We start from the raw sequence: 22,079 nt of genomic DNA, 5'->3' as shown, positions 1-22,079 counted from the left end.
TTACTCAAACCATTACCTCCCCCACAAGGACCAATAAACTCAATAACAAGGAAAGCACCTTTGACTGTATCCTCATAAGTAGTCATCACCAAACTTAAAAGGTAGGGACCCTCCCCAAAGATCTAAGTAACCATTCACTCACCTTCAGAATCAGATATAAGAGTGATATTCCTAGCCCAACCCACCTATAGGACGATAAGGAGCAACAAAAATGTTAACCCTGACATTTTCCAAAATTAACTTATGGCATGTGATTGGTCAGCCCTGAAACACCTACATGTGGAGGAAGCAGTATACTTTAATACTAAATTCTTAGCCATTTTAGACCATCATGCGCCAACACATACAATTAGAACTAGAATTAAACCTGCCACATGGCTCTCAAAAGCAACCAAAGAAAACATCCTCCTTAGAAACAAAGTCTGGGCCAAGTGGCGTACTACTAAAAGCCCTACAGATCAATTAAAATTTAGACAGCTAAGAAATTATACAAAAAAAGCTATACTGTTGGATAAAAGAAACTTTTACTTTCATCTCCAACAAACCCATCAAAACAAACCTCAAAAGTTCTGGGCAGGCATTAACAAACTCTTACACCCAGGCCATTCTGTCACACCCACCCTTTCAGGCAGTGACCACGGTAGTCCCAAACAAATTGCCAGTACCTTTAACACTTTCTTTACATAGACCATTCAATGTCTTGCCAGTCAATTATCTCCTGACAGCTCATCTCTGTACTTCTATAGCTAGCTCACCCCCCTCATTTCACCTTCAACCTGTTCCTACATCCCTTGTCTGTACCCTTATTCAAAAACTTAAACCAACCACCCCCTCAGCTGATCTACTACCTGCAGAATATTTGCAAAAAGCTGCAAAAGCTATAGCCTATCCCATTTCCATCCTGATTAATAGAACTATTACTGAAGGAACTATCCCATCTATCTGGAAAATTTCACACATTATCCCCCTGCATAAAGCTGGTAACTTCAATGAATTGTCAAACTGTAGACATATAGCTATATTATCTCCTCTGGCAAAAATCATGGAGAAATGCATTTATAGACAACTGTTAAACTACCTAATTGAAAACTTAGTAGCTAACTGCCAACAAGGTTTTAGGCCATTTCACAGAACCACCTTTGCCCTCTTATCCTTCTCTGACTGTATTAACAAAAATCGCAATAGTAGCAGTCTTTCCTCAGCCCTCTTTATTGATCTCTCTAAAGCCTTCGATATGGTTAGCCACCAGCTACTCATAAACATACTCAAAAACGTGTCAGTAGATACACTTGGCTGTACAGTGATTCCAAGCCTACCTAAACAATAGACAGCAGGCTGTACTATGAGAAAACAATTTATCTACCCACCTCCCCATTGCCCTTGGTGTCTCTCATGGCTCCATATTAGGCCCTCTCCTATTTTCTATTCTTATTAATGACCTACATTCTGTAATAAGCTACCTGTATTCAATACACAGACAATTCCACGTTAATATGCTTAGCCACTTCTCCATCAGACCTACAGACCCTAACCCAAAATGTGTTTAATACTGTCGAGAAATGGCTTCTACACTCCCACCCGTAGGGCTTCCCCACTTAACTTTACTGTTATATCAAACAATGGTACTATCATATCTCATGATCCCACTACAAAACTTGTAGGGATACTAATTGATATAACGACCATAACTTTGATACTCATATTAACAGTACTATAAAAACAGTCAACAAAAAACTAGGCTCCCTCTGTAGGATCAAACCCTTTCTGACTCCATTAGCCAGGGCTACTATTGCCTTTACCCACTTAATATCTCCTCTCCTCTATGCCTCTCCAATATGTACTAATATGTGTAAAAACAACCTGAACAAGCTGGCTATCTCCTACAACAATATTGCCAGATTTGCCACTTTCCGCTTTCAGAACCTATCATTGTCATAATCTTGAACAACTAGGGTGATTTGAGTTGCTAAATCTACTACTATTTAACCAATTAATAGTTGCCCACAAGATCCTGTATCAACCTACTAATACCCCAGTACTTGCCAACCTTATCACCCCCTACAATAACCTTAAGACCCTACGCTCGCCGAATAAACTACTTGTACAAATAGGTAAAACCAACAATATGGCTGGTGACTCCTTGTTCTCTAATACCGTGGGCAAAACCTGGAACTCGCTCCTCAGTGACCTGACCTTCCTTTCCTCAATAACACTATTCAAAAACAAACTGAAACTATACCTTAAAACACATTGGTTATGCCCTTGTGCTAACCCTGACTACCTCACTTAACTTTGGGTACTTATCACCATGCCTGTATAAACTAGTTGCTTTTCTGTTAACCATAAAGAGAGTGTGCTTTTATATATTAATCTAATGTCATCATAAATATCTTCTTATAACTATCAATATATATGATATGTATAAAGATTCTGTAAGCAATAATGTAAGGAAATGTAAAGCATTGCTAAAATATGTAATGTACCTGCATATGTAAAAACTGTCATATAATATAAATAATACTGTTTTGTGGAGCTTTTCTCCCCGGGCCTCTACTGAAAATGGACATATATCCAGCTGGACTAGCCAAGTCAACAAATGTAAAATAAAATAAATAAATATTCACAAAGTGCCTCGCCCCAGCTATTGCCTCTTTGAGGCTAAAAGACCTACAGATTTAGCCATCCTTGGATGATCTGCTTTTTCTGGACAACAGTCCAGACTTAACCCAACATCTGAACATCGCTATTCCCTTTCTGCAGGCCCTGGGTCTCTCAATGAATGTCAAAAAAAGCATCCCTTCTACCAGTCAAAACCATATTTTCCTGGAGTGCAGGTTCTATACAGACTTGATGATAGTTTTTCTTCCTGGAGAGAAAGTAACTTATCTCAAGGCCTTCATGGAGGCTCTTCTGCCTCTTCCTTCTGTCACAGCCAGGGAGTTTCTGATATTACTGGGGTTCATGGCCTCCACTATCCCCATGCTGCCCTTTGCAAAGTTACATATGAGGACGTTCCAGTGGTTTCTAAAGACAGTCTGGTCCCAGCATGCTCAATCCTTAGATGTCTTGATTCCCCTGCTCCCCTGTCTGAAGAAAGAGTTACTTTGGTGGATACAGCAACTCAGTCAGAACTCTGGCCTACCTCTTCAGATACCTCAACCAGTTCAACAACTCTCCACCGATGCCTCAGACTTGGGTTGGGGAGCAACCATTGCTTCCAGGAAAGTTAAGGGTCTTTGGTCCCCTTCTCAAAGGAAGGAACATATCAATATCAGGGAAGTGAGGACTCTACTTTTAGCTCTACAGACCTTCCATTCCCTGTTTCAGCCTGGACCTCCCAAGATCCTCACAGACAATATCACGGTCCTTTGGTATATAAACAAGCAGGGGGTGGCACCAAATCTTACCTCTCTGCTGCCTAGCCATTAAGGCTTGGGAATTGGCTACTCAATACAAAGTGACTCTGCATGCTGTGTACCTTCCTTCAACTTAGAACTCGGTGGGAGACCCGTTAAGCAGATCTATGACACAATCTCATGAGTTGATGCTTCACAGAAATGTATTCCTTGATCTAGTTCACTGGTGGGGTACTCCAGAACTGGACCTTTTTGCCTCCCATATAAAGGGGCAACTTCCTCGCTTTTGTGCAATGGTCCCTCATCCTCAAGTGTGGAAGGTGGACGTGCTGCCCTACTCATGGAAGGGGATGTTTCTCTATGCATTCCCACCTTCCCCTTAATTCAGAATGTCCTGTTAAAAATCCTACAGGAGAAATCCAAAATCTTGCTAGTGACTCCCTTTTGGCCAAGACAGCACTGGTTCCTTCTTCTGCAGTTAGCCAAGGGTCATCACTGCAAGTTACCTCACTAGATGGACCTCCTCACTCAGGACAAAGGGTCATTGATTCACTCAGATGTGTCAGCCCTACAGCTAACCTTGTGGGTGATCAACTTTTGATCTATTTCAAGAACCTATTTTCTAAGGACGTGCTATGGGTTTTGCAGGAGGCCATGAAATCTTACATTTTCAAGTGGAAAAGATTCTCCATTTGGTGCCAAAAAAGGAAAGAGGATCCCTTTGGTGCAGACATTCCCTTAGTACTTTCTTACTTGTGTGAGTTGCTCAACAGTGGTCTTTCCTATTCTTCAGGTAAGATTAAACACAAGGACTGCAGTAGCACCATGAAGCAAGAGTAGAGTGTGTGTTCAGCAGATAAAAATCAAAATAAAACCAGCACAATTTAATAAAGAACAAACAAAATCCTGAAGGATTTTTTGTTCTTTATTAAACTGTGCTAGTTTTATTTTGATTTTATCTGCTGAACATGCACTCTACTCTCTCATTGTGGTGATATTGCAGTGCTTGTGTTTAATCTTCAGTCATTGTTTTAACACTGCAGTCTTTAGTGGTTAAAGTCCATTGATGTCCTTCATGGATGCATCTGCAGTCATAACAAATGGGTTGTCCTGTCGTCAGCAGGCCCCTCAGCTCGGATTCCAAAGTCTGGGTCCGGGTCGACGACTGTCGTCGCGCTTCTTCACCTCTGCTCATCTCTGGGTATAAAGGTATCAGCGGCGGCGCCATTTTTTTTCCCCCCCGTCCAGTCGTTCATGCGGCGTGGCTCTGTGAGCGAGCTAGATAGTCGATCAGATCTACAGATACTCAGAATACTACTTAGACTTCTAAAAGCTAAAGTTACCCGTTGCTACTCTGCCCTTGGGACTCCAGTTAAAAAAAAAAAGTCAATAACTGTTTAACTTATAAATAACTCATAAGATTTAGACTTTTACCTTGTCTAGCCTTGCTTTTAGGCCCACCACCACCTAGCCAGGCCCAGACCCTAGCGGCTTCCCTTCAACACGCCGCAGCTTGCGTCGGTTTTGCTTGTTCAGGTTTTTTCGGAGACTTTTGCTCTTACAGTTTTTGAGGCTCATCACTTCCCAAATTTTATAAAAAGCGCAAAAGCCGAAAGAAAAGACTATTAAAGCGGCGGTTGGAAGAAACCACCGGTTAAGCAAGCGCGAGTGTCTCGGTTTCGAAACCGCCGAAAAAGCGGTCGGTATCGGCGAGGCGAATCCATGGCTACTGAGCTCCTGCTACCTTACCTGAATCGGCCTCCATGATGAATCGGGTCTCCTGGTTTGTGGTGATGCTGATGCGCCAGAACATCCCCTGCTTCTGGCCCAACTGCTTATGCACCACCATCCCCTTTGGACCTATCTAGGCCTTCAATTAGTGCTAAAGCATGCAAGGCTATGTCTAGTGCAAAAACTCTGCCTGGTAAAACTACAGCCGACCTCTGCTAAGTTCTGGTACAGATATAAAACCTCCCCATAACAGATTTACTTCTAGGGACAGGATCTCCGGATCCCAAGAAAGAGAGCCCCAGAAAAAGAGCCAGAGACAGAGCTCCCGAGCCGAGGGCCTCTCTGGATCCTGAAGATGAGACGACATTACAGAACAGCCATTAGGGCCTTTATTAGGACTTAAAGAATCCATTGCTGCTGCCTCCCATGAGAACCCATTCCCATTGCAGAGATTTTTGAATTTGAGAGAACAATTCCAATGGCAGGGACAAGATTTCTTCTCCCACCGGGACATTTTTTCTCAGAAAGACTTCTTAAGGCTTACATTTACCTTAGCTATACCCCCTGTTTTGCCTAGATTTTATGCTTTTTTTGTCTGTGATGGATTTTCCAATTATCTACCAACTGCTCCTGCCTCCAACCCTTTGAAAGGTGAAAGTGGATACTCAAAACCAGATTCAGAAGGACAGGCAGACCAACCTACCTCTCCACCGGCCTAAACCTTAGCCCCAGCCAGGGCAACCCAGGCTATTCAGGCAAACCTTCACACCCTCCCCACTGGCAGAAAAGGGAGTCATGGCTTGAAAAGTATCTTGGACTAATACTAAGATTGCTACTCTAACAAAAAAACAGTATGAGTTTTAGTTTAAGATGATATCATGTGGACGTGATGAATTGATGAGTTAGATAAAAAATCCTCGCTTAAAGCTAGGAATAACAAATTAAAATAGATAGGATATGTGCCAAAAAATGTTTTTAACAAAAACAACAGGTTATTAAACATTCCTATGGATGAATCTGCAGATAAGAAGACACGCATGGTTGAAAGAGCATAGTCTTACCGGATCACATGGAAGCAAAAATTAGTTGCCGAGCTATGGCGGTAGCTATGTTATTAAATGCCTGCCTGGCACAGTGATGAAAAGAATATGCAAAGTTGAAAAGGTCAAGTCAGAAATGAAAAGAAAAGGTTAAAAGCCTGGAAGGAGTTCAGTAAAAGGCACAGAAGCAACTCAGCTGCAACAATAGCAGGAACTGGCCTGCAAAAGATGGGTCCTCCGGAGGAAGGAAATCCAGAGAAACAGGGGCTGGAAGAATACAGGCCAGAAGAATAAGGAAGTGCAGGAAGAGGCAGACAAGAGAGGGTGACAATTTCCTGGTACCACACACAACACAGACACTCTCACTAGGACCAGCACAGGAAAATAATCAATGCGGACAAAACAAAAGAGGGCGATGGTTGCAAATGCATGCACCAGTGAAGAAGAGAATTTTGGATTTGCAAACCACAACACAAAAACGGCTCTTCCTCCCTTACCCTTACCAGACCAAAAACCAGCACCATTACCTCACTTCAAAAAAAAAAATTTGAAAACAGAAGCACACCAATACAAAAAATAGAAAAAAGATCAAAACTTAGACAGAAGAGCAGAGAGCAAGTGAAAGAGTCTCAATATACTATACAAAACCAAAAAAATTCTATTCCTCCTCTTCCAAAAAGGTCCCAAAACAGAAAAGATGGAATTAACATTCAGATTCTTCACCTGTGAATCTAACTTCTCCAAGAACAGGGCAAAGGATTCTCAACCAACTTCTTCCCATCACCTGCATTGGGTAAAAGCATTGGGAGACCTACTTCTCGACCTGTCAGAGAGAAACACCATTCTGCTAGGTGCCCAAAAAGCTGACCCTAAAATTTACCACAGATTTCTTATCACAAGGGTGCATTATCCTGGCTCTATATATGAATGGGTTTTCCAAATAAATCCATACCTGACCCAAAATGCCTGGCATCAGTGGTATACACTGCAGACTGACAGGGAAAATTTGGTCATTTACAAGCTACAAGCTCTGGGAAACAAGCAAACTTTAAAGTAACAAGCAAACAAGCAAGATCAAAGGGTCATCCTTTTGCTGAAATTGGAGGGATGCGTAATAAATGCAGAAAAGCGAATGCACAAAAAAAACAAAACAGGCATTCCACAAGCTGACAAAACAACACACATTAACAAACACAGAAAAACAAACAAAACAAAAAAACTTGCAGCCTTTTGTTCCCATGGATACCATCATAAATACAAACTAACATGCAGAAACAGGGCGGAATTTGGGCTTCATGAACAAAATGCAGGCACATGCCAGACCAGATAATACCAAGAAGCCCCTCTTTTACTTAAAAGGCATTGGTTGGAACACACAAATGTCCAGCCACAGCAAAAATATCCTAATCCAACTTTAGGCTTAAAAAACATCCTACAAGCATCTCAAAGCAGGCACCAGAGCAGGCCTAGAAAACCCAGGCCTAATGACCAAAAAACCATAACAACTCAACACAGGCACACCCATGAAGGGGTGCAGGCAATCTGGACAAGAAAATTAAAGGATTGCTCCTTCTGGCCCGGCTTAATGGTCGAAAGAAATAAAAGACTGGCAGTAAAACTGGCGAAAGAAACAAACCCACAGAATTGAACCCCTCCAGACCTATGTAGGGCAACAACTGGAAGTTTTGCTCAGCAACCCCCGTAAAGAGGGAACCAGGCATTCCCTACACAATAGACAGAATGCAGAAATATAGTAAAACCAAAATTCACTCAGACCGACTGGTTAGTCAACGGACATCCATTTGATGATAAGGACAGATAACACCACAGCAGACATGTTCATCACAACAACAAGTGGTAAACTCACAAAATTCATACCCCCACGAAATCACGAATATTGGAACCAGGGAATATTCACTCAGCTACAACATCTCACCCACAGCTCAAAATGAAAGGACGGAGAACTTCCCCTATGGCATGTTAAGCTGTGGACATACTCCTTGCTCAGGAGGGATGCTAACAACTACATCAATCCCTTGGAGCACTCAAGGCATTACCTCAAATCACAAATGAATCCAAGAATCCACTGATAAAACCAGGAGCTCGGGATGGAGAATTCCTACAAAGGACGAACCACTGACCTATGGAATTTGAATTGGATGTGTAATAACATACATGCTATGCAACCAAAGAACAGCTATGCCACTACCTCCTCAGAACATCAAACACAAAAAATTGCACATGACAGAAAGGCAGGCAGACCCAAGGATTGAAGTACATAGATTCCGAACATCCCAGAGGAAGCAGTATCCTTGAAAACTGAAGAGGAACTCTGCAGGAAAAATGGAAAAGAGACCTATTTGGTTTGATAAATAACTTTGCTATTGAGAGGCCTCGAGCATCCAAATATATAGCAGCTTAACAGAATGACTGCATTCTGCATCATTTTTCCGAGACTACGCATAGCAGTTCCAGCTATTCCAAAAGATAAAATCGCTGGAAACCGCAGAATCACAGAGACTTTAAGAGAGGAACTCCTCAGGAAAAGAACCTCAGGCAGTTCCAGACCACCATTAAAGCTCAAAAAGTTGAACTTCCGAATAGAAATCAACCTAACATTGAACTTTGTTGGCGGGGCAATGAACAAACTTGCCCACTCTCCTATTCCACCAGCAGCCATACAGCATCTACAGCCATCCAGCCTTAATACTGCTTTAATCACCCAGCAATTCACCAGGAGTGGCAAGGCACCAACCTAGACAATTTACAACCCAATTTCTCCCTATCCTTAAAACCAGGTGAACCAGCAACTGGGACTTGTTCTGCCAACTACCTAATTTGGACCAAGATGGGCCAAACTGGAGGCCTACTTAGATGCTTTCTCACCTACATAAACATAGAAAAAATGCCGCAAACAGGGGAAGTACACTTGAGCTTACCTGAAAACACCTTAACAAGGAAACAAGATTCCCCTAAGAGGACCAAAGAAATTCCAAGGACATTAGAGGAAGGGCAGGAACTGCAACCCATTAACGTATTAATCAAGCTCATAAGACCTCATTCGCCACTACTAGGAGCCACCACTGTACCATTCAGGAGAACCATGGATGCCTTGGATGGCACATGGCGGCTACTTGTACCACTCAGACAGCTTTGCCAGTATTTATACCACTGACTAGCTTTTACCTCTCCATATACTTTGTATATAGGTGGAAGAGTTGGGCTTCTTTTGCATAAATTTTTCTAGGATAGACAGTATTTTTTCTATTACCATCCTACCTTTAGCACCAAGGGATCCTAACTGCCATACCTCAGGTACCTCCTGCCCATATATGGCTCACTCAGTTCTGCTTTTATACCATAGAACCAAGGACTATTATATGGACACTTACTTGTTTTGTTACTACCATATTTACCTTTGTCTAACTGGATAACAGGACTCTTTCTAGAGCCCGGTGGGGTTATGTACACAGCTGTTCACAGGGATATTTGTCACCCATTCTAATTTTTTCTTTACCTTGCTAGTTTTAAAAAACAGCTTCCTAGATCACAATATTATGACTTTTTGTGCATCAGCTAAGGAAATGTACAGTTTTGTACCTACAGACCAAAGTAATTAGATGTGGGCATCGGATATCATCTGCAAGGAAGATACACCCTCCCGTTGAGACAGAGGCACTGATGGGGTGAAGACTAGCAGGGTGACAACAGCACTTATGTCTCTTTACGAAGCGGACAGTGGATTGGAATACATACATTATTTCTGCCTTGTCTGGCTTTAACTTCCCCCTTAGCTTTCAAGGCGTCCTACATTAAGACCACCCAGGAAACCAGTTCCTTCTCCTTGGGATCTTATATGTTAGAAAAGTTTACTCAAGCCCCTTTTGAACCAGCAGCTTCTACTTTGAAATTCTGGACATAGAAAACTGTGCTTCTAGTAGCCTTAACCTCTGGTAGAATGGTCTCTGAGATTCGGGTATTGATGGCTTCCCCCCTTTCCTAGTTTTTCATAGGGTTAGTGTATCCTTGAGAACTAATTTACTGTATATACTCTTGATAATTAATATTCAATTACTGTATTAATGCCAACAGCCAGTCATGTTGTTAGCCATTGCTTCAACTTTGTATCACTACTTATGTACATGTTGTGGAGCTTTTCTCCCCGGGCATCCACTGAAAAAGGACCTGCGTCCAGTCAGAATTTCCCGGTAAACAAATGTAAATAAATAAAGTAATCCTAGCTTCATGACCAAAGTGGTGAATGAGTTGTCTGTTAACCAAACAGTCCATCCAACTGCCTACCTTTTTCCCCTTCTCCACAGTCCTCCGGAGGTCTGACCAACTTTTTGTTTCCTTTCATCTCAAGGCTCTAGGTTTGCCTGTATCCAAACAAAACATCTCCACATGGATCTCTAAGACTATTGTGTTTTGCTATGAATTCTATGGGAAGTCTTTATTCCGTATCTGTTAAGGCCCATTCCACTAGATCAGTAGCATCCTCAGTGGCCTTCTTTAAAGGTGCTCATTCCATCCTGGAAGCTGCCACTTGGTCATCTGTTTATACCTTTACGAAACATTACAAATTGAATACTGTTTCCAGGTCCAGGGCAGGTTTTGCCAGGGCAATCCTCCATGGATTCCTGGAAAGTGCTTCCTGTTAGCTTTTCCGTACTCTATCCTCCACCCTGGATTCCGTTTCAGCTTTGGCACTCTCCCATTTGTAAAGAATAATGCAACATTGAATAGAGGGACTTAGAGTAGTTGTGTAAAATCTTGCCATAACCATAGATGTCCTTCTCTTTTATGTTGCAGTATTCCATCTGTCCCGCCTTCCCCTTACAACTTGCTGTTTCCTAGGATGATCTCCTTAGACTCATTCTGGACTCTCTTCCTTATGGGGCTTTCTTATTCTGAATATTGTACGTGGAGACATCCCTTTTATGGCTGATGTCTGTGCCTTCATGCGATGTCCCACATACAGGCAGTGACTCTAAGCTTTTGTATTCTGGCTGGACGTTGTGTCAGTTGGCAGAATATAACACATAGAAGAGAAGGACATCACTGGTTATGGTAAGATTTTACACAACTATTCTATCTTCTCTCAGCAATACAACCACCTAAGTCTCTTCTCATAGCAAATTATTAGGGATGGTAGTGGAAGATCTTACATTTGACCTGCATATACAAAATTGCATTAAAAAATCACCAAAAACTAGGATTCTTTACTTTCTCACTAATGCAACTAGAACTATACTTGCCACTACTTACCTCCTTTCCTCACTACTTTATGGTGGCTCCCACCCTTACTAACCTCCAGCCGTTAGAGTACACCTTTAGTAAAGTGGCTACATTTGCATTAATGGCACTTCAGAACCCACCACTGTATAGCACTAAAAGCCTAAATTGGATTGAATTAGAACTTCCCAATCAACTAACATATTTATCTTCATATCACCTACAAAATTATCCAGCGTCCATCTGCTTGTCCAGCACTAAATAGCTCTAAGTATCATCCTACACAACTGTGTTCCCACTTGGTCATTACGATCCAGTAACCAAAAACTCCTCTCTGCCCACAAACATAGCAAATCTCTTGGGCAATGTCTATACTCGCACCATGTTGCTAAGACCTGGAACTCCATACCTATATCCATCATGTCTGTACCCTCCCTCCCAGTTCTCTAAAACCATTCTAAAAAACATTTTCGCCAAAATCTGCCCTTGTTGTTTGCTCAACCCCAGAAAATAATACGTCACTTAACATGACCCAGTACTTATTCTTACCTTACACCTCCTTACTCCCCCCCTTCAGTCACTTCCTAACTTCAATCAGTTGGTGTCCCCTGGCTGTCTATCTGTATATGCCATAACTCTGTTTTTTCCATCCCTTCATATTGCAGTTCCTGTCTGTATTGCACTAACCTCCATTTAATTTCTGTAAACTGGCTAAAATGTCTCTAAATATTCAATTTTTGTCATATAATTTGTATCTGTTCTTACCCCATGCTTTCATATTGTTTCATTTGGCATAATTATTTAAATTGTAGATGTAGTTATATTATTTGGGTCTATATTAGAGTATCGAAGTTTCACAACTTCGAATGTTCTAATATCTACCCCTGTTCAGCAAATGCTGAAAATAGCGAAGCTGTGGAACACCAAATTTCTTCCTAGGGAAGGAATTCGGTTGGCCGTTCCTGTGGCTTTGCTATGTTCAGCACTGTGGTGGAAAGTTATGGGTCGAGATCAGGTAAGTGTGCGATTTTGTGGACGTGAGGGTTAGGGCGTGGGGTAGGTGAGTTAGGGTTACGACGCAGGTCAGGTTAGTGCGATTATGTGGATGCTGCATGTTCAATGTTGTCAACGTTCACTGAATAGGGGTCAATATTAGAACATTCGACGTTTTAAAAAGTCGATGTTCTAATATAGACCCATATTATTTTTGAAGATTGTAAAGTTAATTGATTTTAAAATGTTTTTGTAATACTTGGAAGCTTTTCCCTGGCCTGATCTGAAAATGGGCACCTACTCATTTGGACTTTCTGGTAATCAAATGTCAGTAAATAAATGAAAGTAATACCTGTTATTAGTGCAGCTTTTTAAGTTTATAAGAGTTATATGTAACATTTTCCATTTTTTTTGGGGGGGTGGGCTTTCTCTCCCTTAACTCTAGCTTTGTCCAGAATTATTGTCCTAAATGATTGAGAAGTATGGCACATCTTGTCAGCCATTATGGCTAACAAGGAGGAACAATTGCTCGGAAGAGTTGTAAACCTGCTAAATGTACCCTCCCAGACCCACTGTGTCCTGTTACAATGACTTAGAGTTGGATGGAAGAATGGTGTCAAACTGTACTGGAGTTATTGGTGTCATCACTGAGCTATACTTTATTTGTGTAATCATAAGTCGGATTTTACCAGGTTACAGTCATAAAGTGTAGAGAGAAGATTGTTGTTTAGCAGAAGATGATAACATTGACTAGAAACTAGTTAGACATTTAGCTAAAGGAAGAGCAGCCAGAATTGTTATGGGGGATGATAGATGTCTAGATGTTGAACAGAATTTAGATAAGTAGAATTATTTTGGAGCAAGATACAAATGTTGAGCAGTAATTTAAATAATCTGAATTGATAGTACCTGTAAGAGTGCCAGAAGGTCCTGACCTTATGTGAGGAAGTTTGTAGTTGAACACTTCGAGGTGGGTTTGTTCCTACACCTTCAGCCAAGTATGGGGTGGTGTTAGAGAGGGGGCACATGCCCCTTCCCCATGAAAGTGTGTGCCCCATTCCCTGGGAGTACTAAGAAAATGCTTGATGCTTTGAATAACAAAACAAGTGCTTTTTGACTGAGTATGTGCTTTCATACATGAGTGTGTCATGCAGGTGTGGTTGACTCTGTTCCACCTTTTGAATGTCTTCTGATTGGGAGAGTAAGTGAGATGGAGGTGTCCACTACTGCATTTTAATCAGTTAGTTGGGAGACAAAACTAAGTGTCTTTAGGAAAGTCGTGGTTACTACATTGCAGCTGGTGTGTGTGTGTGTAATGTCCCATTTATATAGGGAGGTGCTGGTAAAGTGGCTTGCTCAGAATCACACAGATAGAGGTAGAAAGAATCAAACCTTGTACCCTTGAGGCATCTCATCAACTAGACCTGTCAACATTCAGACCAAGTCAAAAATGCCTTTGTGCATGACATTTTCTTACCTCTGTTGTACTGGTAGCTATACCCTTGACTTGTTACACTGTAGTATGCCAACACTTCATGTAAACCGTAATTCTAAAGCATGACAAATTGGTAGTTTTTCCTGTGTTGTGAACATTACCAGGATTTGTAAGATATGTTATCTATTGTTTTTCTCCTCAGGGATGGTCTTCTATTTTTAACAGTGAATTATAGCCGAGTTGTTGCCATGTATTGTGTATTCTGTACTTAACTGGTGTTTTTTCTCTGCCATGTCCTGTGTGCCCCACCATGTTTTGCCCCTGTTGTGCTCTGGCTAGAAATGGAACCTGGAGATACCACTGCAGTCTGGGATTTCCATGCATGAGATGAGAGGAAACGTAACCTATAATGGCTCACAAAGAAGGTGATTGATGCCATTTGATGGTTGTGGTTAATGACGGGCATTTAGCAGAATGGCTACTTTTATGGGCTGCTCTGTGATGGGTAATTTGAATTTTGTTTTTGAGTTCAAAGCCATTATAGTTGTTTTGAAATGTGAGCAATAGTATGCGCAGTTGACTATAAGCATACTGTACTGTTATAAGCAGTGGCAAGTTTGCCCTTTTATTAGAAGGTAGTGATATGTGTTAATATAACAGAACTAAATGTGATGTGTGGTGTAAAAAATGTGAACAGACTTCTAACGCATGCTTGGTCAGTTAGGTAGCATTTTCTGAAGGTGTCCCCCTTTGGCTTTGGAAAAAGTGCAGTAATCTATGAAAGTCCATTTTTCTTTGTCACGAACTGTCATATGTTTAAATTTGTACACTGGCTTAGTTTTACAGCCAACTGAAGTAGTATGCAGAATGAGTCAGAATTGTTATTAACGTTCTTACGTGATGAAAAATACATTGCCTTTATTTTGGAATAGTTAAGGATAGACTGGATTTCAGCAGCCACTTACATAAGGTGGTGTCAGTGGAGAGACTGTTTCTCTGGGTGCATGGAATACCTGGGGCAGAGCCTAATAGTGTAGAATTAACTGAGTATTTAATTAGATTTGCTGTGTGTAGCAACACTGGTACGTTAATGGAAACTGAGAATAAAAGTGCACTTCATTACAGACCTTTGGCATTCTAGATGATTTTAGTTTAGGCATAATTAAAGCAGGACTTATACAAATACTCATGATGATTGTAAGCAATCCAGTAGTGCATTTTGAAACACTGTTAAATTTCTCTGATAAGTTTAGGAAAAGAACTCCTGTGACTTTTCATTGGTGTCCTGAGCTTTTCTAATTTTTCTCAATCCGATTAGGAGCAGGGGCCTTTCCAAACACTAGGTGAAGTTCATGTGACTAACTAGGAGAAGTCTACTAAAGTTTAGGTACATTGATCTTACCTTAACAAAGAGGGCTTAGTGAAAGGGTAGTTTGGTTGTTCAAGTTGTCGTCTCTCATTGTACACTGGAACAGCTATGACTAATTTCCATAAGTTTGGAGTTCTTTTTTTAAGCAGTGGTTCTTTTAAGCTTAATTAGATTTTGAAACTTGATTTTGTGTGCTATGTAAAGAAGTTATGGTGGCAGGTGTTCTGTTCCTTGTAATGACTTAAGTTTCTATTCCATATGATGATTTAAGTTTCTGTTCTTTGTGATAATTTTAAGTTTCTGTTTTATGTTCTAATTTTCTTATTGGGTATGGTATGTGGTTATCAGAGAAGTTAAACAAGTTTTCTGAGACTGGGTCAGGAGATGGTATTGCTGGGGATAGTAAATAGGAGATGTCCTTCTGTTCACATGTTGTAGTATTCTGGACTCAGGTTTCCTTCAGTTGCTACCCATACGTCCAACTAGTATAAAAAAGCTTCTTGCCACTGCTAGGTGCGTGGAACATCTGACGCGGCTAAGGGAACATGGGCAATAACAGCGACATCTGCACGCACTAGACCTCAGAACTTCTCTGCCATCAGTCAAAAGTCAGCTGTACTGGCCTTTAGATAGAAAATTCTAAGATAAGTACCCCATTGGGGATGTTTTGTTGTTTGGGTCACTGCATGCCTGTGTGGGTTCATGTCATCCAGGCAGGGGAAGTACAAGTGTGATCTTCAGATCCCCTATAAAGACGCCCACGGGCTTTTGTTTAGAGCATACGCATGACCATAAGTGCTGCTCCATCTGCCAGGCCTTCATTCCAACAACTTTGTACAGCAGACTGCCCACTTTAAATATTTATCTGGAGAATCAGCACCTTAAGCAATTAGCTTTAGGTATGGAGGGGCCATCCGGTCAGCCTGTCAAGCCACCCAAGGGAAAGGCCTGAATCTGTAGCTGCACCTCCTCCACTCTATATTCCTCCTGTGGCTGATGTCAGCCTGGAGGAACGATTGGTCGCCGAAGAAATGGGTGCATCAGATACTGATGTGGAAGCAGCAGGACCCAGAGTGAAAAGCACTTCCTTGGAGTTTTTGCAGACATCTTCTTCCGCCGAGGGGTATCTTGGCTTGCACCAGTCACCTGGACGAATCCCTCCATTACCTCGCTGGTAACTGACCCCAGCCCTACCCTTGCTCTGATACCCACTAGACCTTCTTTTAAAAAGAAAGAGAAAAGGAAGCATGTTTTTCCCCCCAGCTGAGAGCCATCCAGATTGGCAGGCTTTTTATCAGAATCTTCAATGTCTTTATGGCTGTAAGGTCTGCTCCCTTAGACTCCCCAGTGGCTCCTCCTGTGATGAGCCCTAGGCATCAGGCCTTGGGTACCTCCCATGTTGAAACTAAGGAATCTTCTGACTTCCTCAGAAGATGCCCTTTCTTATGTCTCCCATTTACCTTCCCCCTTTGGCTATGCCTTCCCAGCTGAGGATCTCACCTTTGAGGAGACCATTGCAAAGATGAGGGAGCATTTCAAATGGGATTCCTCTGAGATGACAGAAGTTCAGAAAAGATGTTATGAACTTCTTCAGATGGACTCCCCTGACCATTCAGCCATACCACCAGTACTGCCAGCATTTCTGGATGCATTTTGTGCAGCATCTCTCAATCCTGATTGTCAGCCTCCTGCACCCTGAAGGGCTGATAGATTTTACAAAGTCCCTGAGGGAGCCAAGTTCTTGGTTAAGTGCCCTGCAGTTGACCCTGGCACTGTTTCAGTGTCAGCAGATAAGGCATCCAAACTCCTTCCATCCTCTTCCCTCCTCCCCACTGACAGACATCAGGGCCATGGAATGCCTCGGGAAGAAGGTTTACACCTCCTCTACTTTAGCATTCAGGGCAGTAAATTATCAAACCCACATGTCCAAATATGCCCTAGTCCTTTTGGAAAAAGCCACTAAACAACTGACTGACATCCCAGATTCTCCTGAAAAAGCTCAGTTATCCAGCCTTTTATCTATATTCTTTCAGGTCACTAGGCATTCCATTAAGTGTAGCTATGATCCTGCCGAAGCTTCTGCAAGGTTAGCTGCATCTGCCTCAGTCCTGAGAAGATATTCTTGGTTACAGCCCGTACCTGATGAATTCAGAGCAAAACTCTTGGATGCACCTCTTGATAACCCAGCTCTCTTTGGGACAAAGGTGGCTGAGGTATTCAAGACTCTGCAACAATAGGGGAAGGAGTTACAAGACCTAAAGCACGTTAATTTTTCCTGACCCAAATTCCTCAGGAATTACCCTTCAAAAACTCAATTTATCAGAAAGCATTCTGCCCCCACCCCTCATTCCATGGCCAGAAAATCTGCCAGGAAGCAAACTACTCCTTCCAGGCCTATCCAGACTCCAGCACAGAAGCCTCAATTTAAGACAGGGCCGGTAGTTTGTGACTACCTGCCACTCCTGAAACCCATCCCCCAACTCCATTCCCCTGTCCCAAAGACTCGGTTACTGTCTCCCTGTGGGGAAAAACATCACCACAGTCAGGTGGGTCTTATCCATAGTAGAGAAGGGTTATTTCATGACCTGGATTACTACTCCATCTTGGAGGGGCATTCCACAGCCCCCCAAAGAACAGCTCCTTTATTTGAACCAGTTATAGACAGCCTCATTGCCCAGGGTGTACTATTCAACCTTTTTCCCTGACAGAGAAGGGAAAATAATTCTGTTCCAGGCTGTTCCTAGTTCCAAGGAAAGATGGCCCCTGGAGACCAATCATAGATCTTTCCTACCTCAGTCTCTTTCTGCAAGTGCCAACCTTTTGAATCCTCACTCTGCAAACCCTTTTCCCTTTGATCTTACCTGTGAGTTTCATGGCCACCTTGGACATTAAAGATGCCTACCTACGTATCCCCATAACCCCGAATTTCAGGAGATACCCGAGATTCTCTGTGGCCTCATAACATTTTCAATTCTCGGCCTTGTCCTTTGGGCTTTCCACTGCACCAAGGGTCTTCACCAAGTGCTTGGCACCAGTGGTTGCCTTCTATAGGACCTAAGTGATTCAGATTTTCCCTTACTTAGATGACCTGCTTATTCAGGCGGACAGCTCTCTCTCTCTCTCTCTCTCTCCTGCAGGCACTGGGATTCAAGATAAATTACCCCAAGCCCAACCTGACCTCACCTCAAGACGTAGTTTTCCTGGGGTGCAGGATAAGAATAGATGTGATGAGGGCTTTCCTACTACTTCAAAAGGTGGAAAAACCTAAGCCTGTACCTGCTCACTGTCCTTCAGGCCACAAACTTGACTGCCAGGCAGTACCTCAGGATCCTGGGTCATATGGCATTGACCTTTCCCATGTTGCCATTGGCGAGGCTCCACATGAGAAAGCTACAGTGGTACCCAAGATCCATATTAGCACGCATCCTTGTAGAGTACAAAATCCCCTTCTTGTCTTCCCTCAAGAAAGAGATTCATTGGTGGTTGAATCAAGTGAACTGCAACCCAGGTCTACCCTTACAAGTCCCCCTGCCACTACAGGAAATGTACATGGATGCCATGGATCTGGGGTGGAGAGAAAATATGGGCTCCCCAAGAATCCAGGGTACTTGGCCAGACTCCATCAAACAGGAACATATCAATATCAGAAAGACGAGAGCAATTCTTTTGGCCCTAAAAGCCTTTCAACTCGCACTGAAACAAAGCCCACTGAAATTGTTCACAGACAACACTACTTTTCTCTGGTATGTCAACAAGCAGGGGGGAGCAAAATCCTGCTTGCTATGCCGACTAGCTCTCCAAGTGTGGGAGCTTGCCACAAAACAGGGAGTCTCACTTCATGCACTGTACATCCCTTCAGAACAGAATACTCGGGCAGACACCTTAAGCAGGTCCATGTCACAGTCCCATGAATGGATGCTCCACAGGGATGGGTTCTTGGACATAGTCCACAAATGGGATACACCTCAGATCTGTTTGCCTCCCCTATGAACAGACAGATGTTCCTCGTGTTTGACTGTTGCAGTCATTACATTCGGGTAATCCTGCTGGCAGGTTGCCCTCAGCCGGCCTGAATTCCAAAGTCTTGGGTCCTGCGTCAGCTGCTGTCGCCCCTTCCCTGACGTCAGGTCGTCAGGGGTATAAAAGAAGCAGCCGACGCCATTTTCTTCAGTCTTTTTTGCCGCGTGGTGCCCAAAGCAGAAGCAGTTCAAGTGCCGGTCGGCCGACTCCTGAGATTTTAGTGTTTGAGTTTCAGATCCGAAGTCTTCAATAAAGCCAAGTACCCCATTGGGGAAACTTTTTTCTTGCTCCAGACCAATGTCAGAAAAAGTTAATAATTGTATTTCTTGTGGAAAGCAAATACCTCATAAGGATTTTCATTCTTATTGTATTCCTTGCTTAGGCCCTGATCACAACGTTACTGGTTGTCGGTTTTGTGCTAGATTTAACCAACGCACCTATTAAGCGTCAGTATGATTTTGCTTCAAACTTTTTTGGATGCCGGTTTAATTATCCTGAAATGTCATCGGATAGCCATCTGACTACCAGAGTTTACAAAAAAACGCAAAGAAAAAGAAAAACAGCTGAGGCCCAAAACTGACGACAAAGCTTCTTCTAAGCCAGTCGCTGGTTCTCAGTGAGGTGCTTTCGCAGCCCCTGACGCCTCCTACTTTAGTGTCGCAGGCCGCTACCAACTCCCACGTGGAGTCGGCCATGCCGATGGATACTCAAGATATTGGAGCCTCGGACGCTAATCCCGCAGATGGGTCCGGAGCCACTGAGCAGGCACCGGCTTCTGAGGGTGTATTCAGACCTAAACATCTTTACATTAAAATGACTTCAGTATCAAAAGCAAAGACTAAAGCCCCTTCTAAAGCAAGGAAACAAACTCAAGAGCCATGTGGACAGGCCTCTATGCCCAAAAAACAGATGCTCAAAATGACCGAAGACTTGATTACCTTGATCAAGGGTTCCCACCCCCCTCCTGATAAGATGCCTAGGCAAGACACTGACTATGAATCTTCAGATCAGGTTTCTATTTCTTCTGATTCCTCTTCTGATCAGGAATATTCTCTTCCCCTCTATGAGGATACTGATGCTGAAGAATCTATACCTTCAGCATCTCCTCCAGAGGACAATTCCTTTGGGGATACCTTGCATACCATGAGGGAGCATTTCCACTTGGAGAGCCAAGATTTTTCAGAATCTAAAAAGAGGCTCAGGAATTTTCTCTTACTACCTCAGCACAGGCCTCTAGCTGTTCCACCTGTGTTAGACATTGTAGATGATGTGTTTTCGGAGTCTAGTCTGACTCCTTACCCCCCAGCTCCTGTTAAGCCTGACCGATATTACAAGGTTCCTGACTCACACAAATTTCTTTTTAAAAAAATCTGTTGCTGACCCAGAAACCATTTCACAGGGTCCAAAGGGAGTTGAGGCTTCCACTGCAAAAAACCCAACCCCCTCTGACAGAGATTCAAGGGCACTGGATAGATGGGGGGAAAAAGGTTTACACATCTGCAGCTTTGGCTATAAGGGCCTTAAACTGTCAATTTCATATGCTTAAGTATCAGCAACATGTCATGGGATTGCTTAAACAGAAAATGTTGTTAAATTCTGAATGTGCAGAAAACAAGGAAATGCAGGATTTATTGTATGCAACAGAACAAGTTGGAAAGCATACTTTGCAATGTGGTTTTGATTCTTTGGAGGCCTCCTGCAGGGCCGCAGTTACGGGTTCTGTAATTAGGAGGCATGCTTGGTTAAAGGAACAAAATTTGCCTGCTCATGTTAGTGTTAAAGTTAAATTACTAGATGCACCTTTGCAGCATGATACTTTGTTTGGTGTCAAGGCAGAAGAGGTCTTAAAGAAAATGGAGGACAAAGCTAAATATATGCAAACTGTCAAAGAATTTTTACAAGTACAGCCACCCAGGTTTAGTAGACACTGGCCTACAAAAAATTAGTCCTTTCCTGTGTCAGACAGGCCTCAAAGGGCAGAACCAGACACCCTCGGGGTAGATTCCAAGCGCAAGGTTCTTATAGGCCCAAGCAATGGGGTGCTTCTACCTCCAAAGCTGGAGAAGATAGATCACAAACATACAGAAAACAGTCCCAATGACTTCCCCCTGCCTACACCAATCACTTATCTTCTGGCAGCACCCTTAGGGGGAAAATTAGCACTTTTTGCTCAAAATTGGTACATCATAACCCAGGACAAGTGGGTTCTAAACATAGTGTCACAAAGATACAAGTTCAATTTCCATACTATGCCAAAGGCAAACGGATGGCCAGATCTGCCAAAAAATCAATGGGCAAAGGCGCAAAAACAAGTCTCATCCCTCATGGACATGGGACCCATTCAACAAGTACCAGAGCAGCAGGGACAAGAATTTTACTCAAGACTGTTCTTGGTACCCAGAAAGGACAAGGCCTGGAGGCCGATACTGGACCTATATATTCTGAATACTTTTCTGGATATTCCAAAATTCAAAATGTTGACTTTGCAGCAACTTCTGCCCATGTTGGGCAAGAATGTTTGGCTTGTGACTTTAGACCTAAAAGAGGCATACCTGCATGTCCCAATCAGACAATCATGCAGACGATACCTAAGAATCAAGGCTGATTCAATGCATTGCCAATTCTCTGCACTGCCCTTTGGCTTATCTACAGTGCTCAGGGTCTTTACAAAGTGCCTGGCACCAGTAATTGCATTCTACAGACAAAGAGGAATACAAATATATCCTTACTTGGATGACTGTCTCATTCAAGCAGAGAGCAAGGACATTCTTCTTCAACATCTGGCGTTTGTGAAAAGACTTCTCTCATGCCTAGTGTACACAGTCAACAAAAAGAAATCAAAATTAGTACCCTCACAAGAGATAACATTCCTTGGTGCAAGCTTGAATACAACTGCCCAG

The 22,079-nt window shown here is 42.6% G+C and overlaps 1 protein-coding gene across 1 annotated transcript in view; it reads left to right on the top strand.

Moving 5' to 3' along the window:
- Positions 1-22,079, top strand: part of PTPN4 (protein tyrosine phosphatase non-receptor type 4) — a 3,248,454-nt gene that overhangs the window by 1,738,549 nt on the left and 1,487,826 nt on the right. The gene's annotated exons all lie outside the window — the stretch shown is intronic.

The sequence above is a fragment of the Protopterus annectens genome, chromosome 2.part0 (genome assembly GCF_019279795.1).
Source record: "Protopterus annectens isolate FY-2018-M chromosome 2.part0, PAN1.0, whole genome shotgun sequence".
In the NCBI taxonomy this organism is placed as follows: domain Eukaryota; kingdom Metazoa; phylum Chordata; order Ceratodontiformes; family Protopteridae; genus Protopterus; species Protopterus annectens.
Note: the sequence above shows the minus strand (reverse complement) of the source record. Positions and strands in the feature narration are given on the sequence as shown.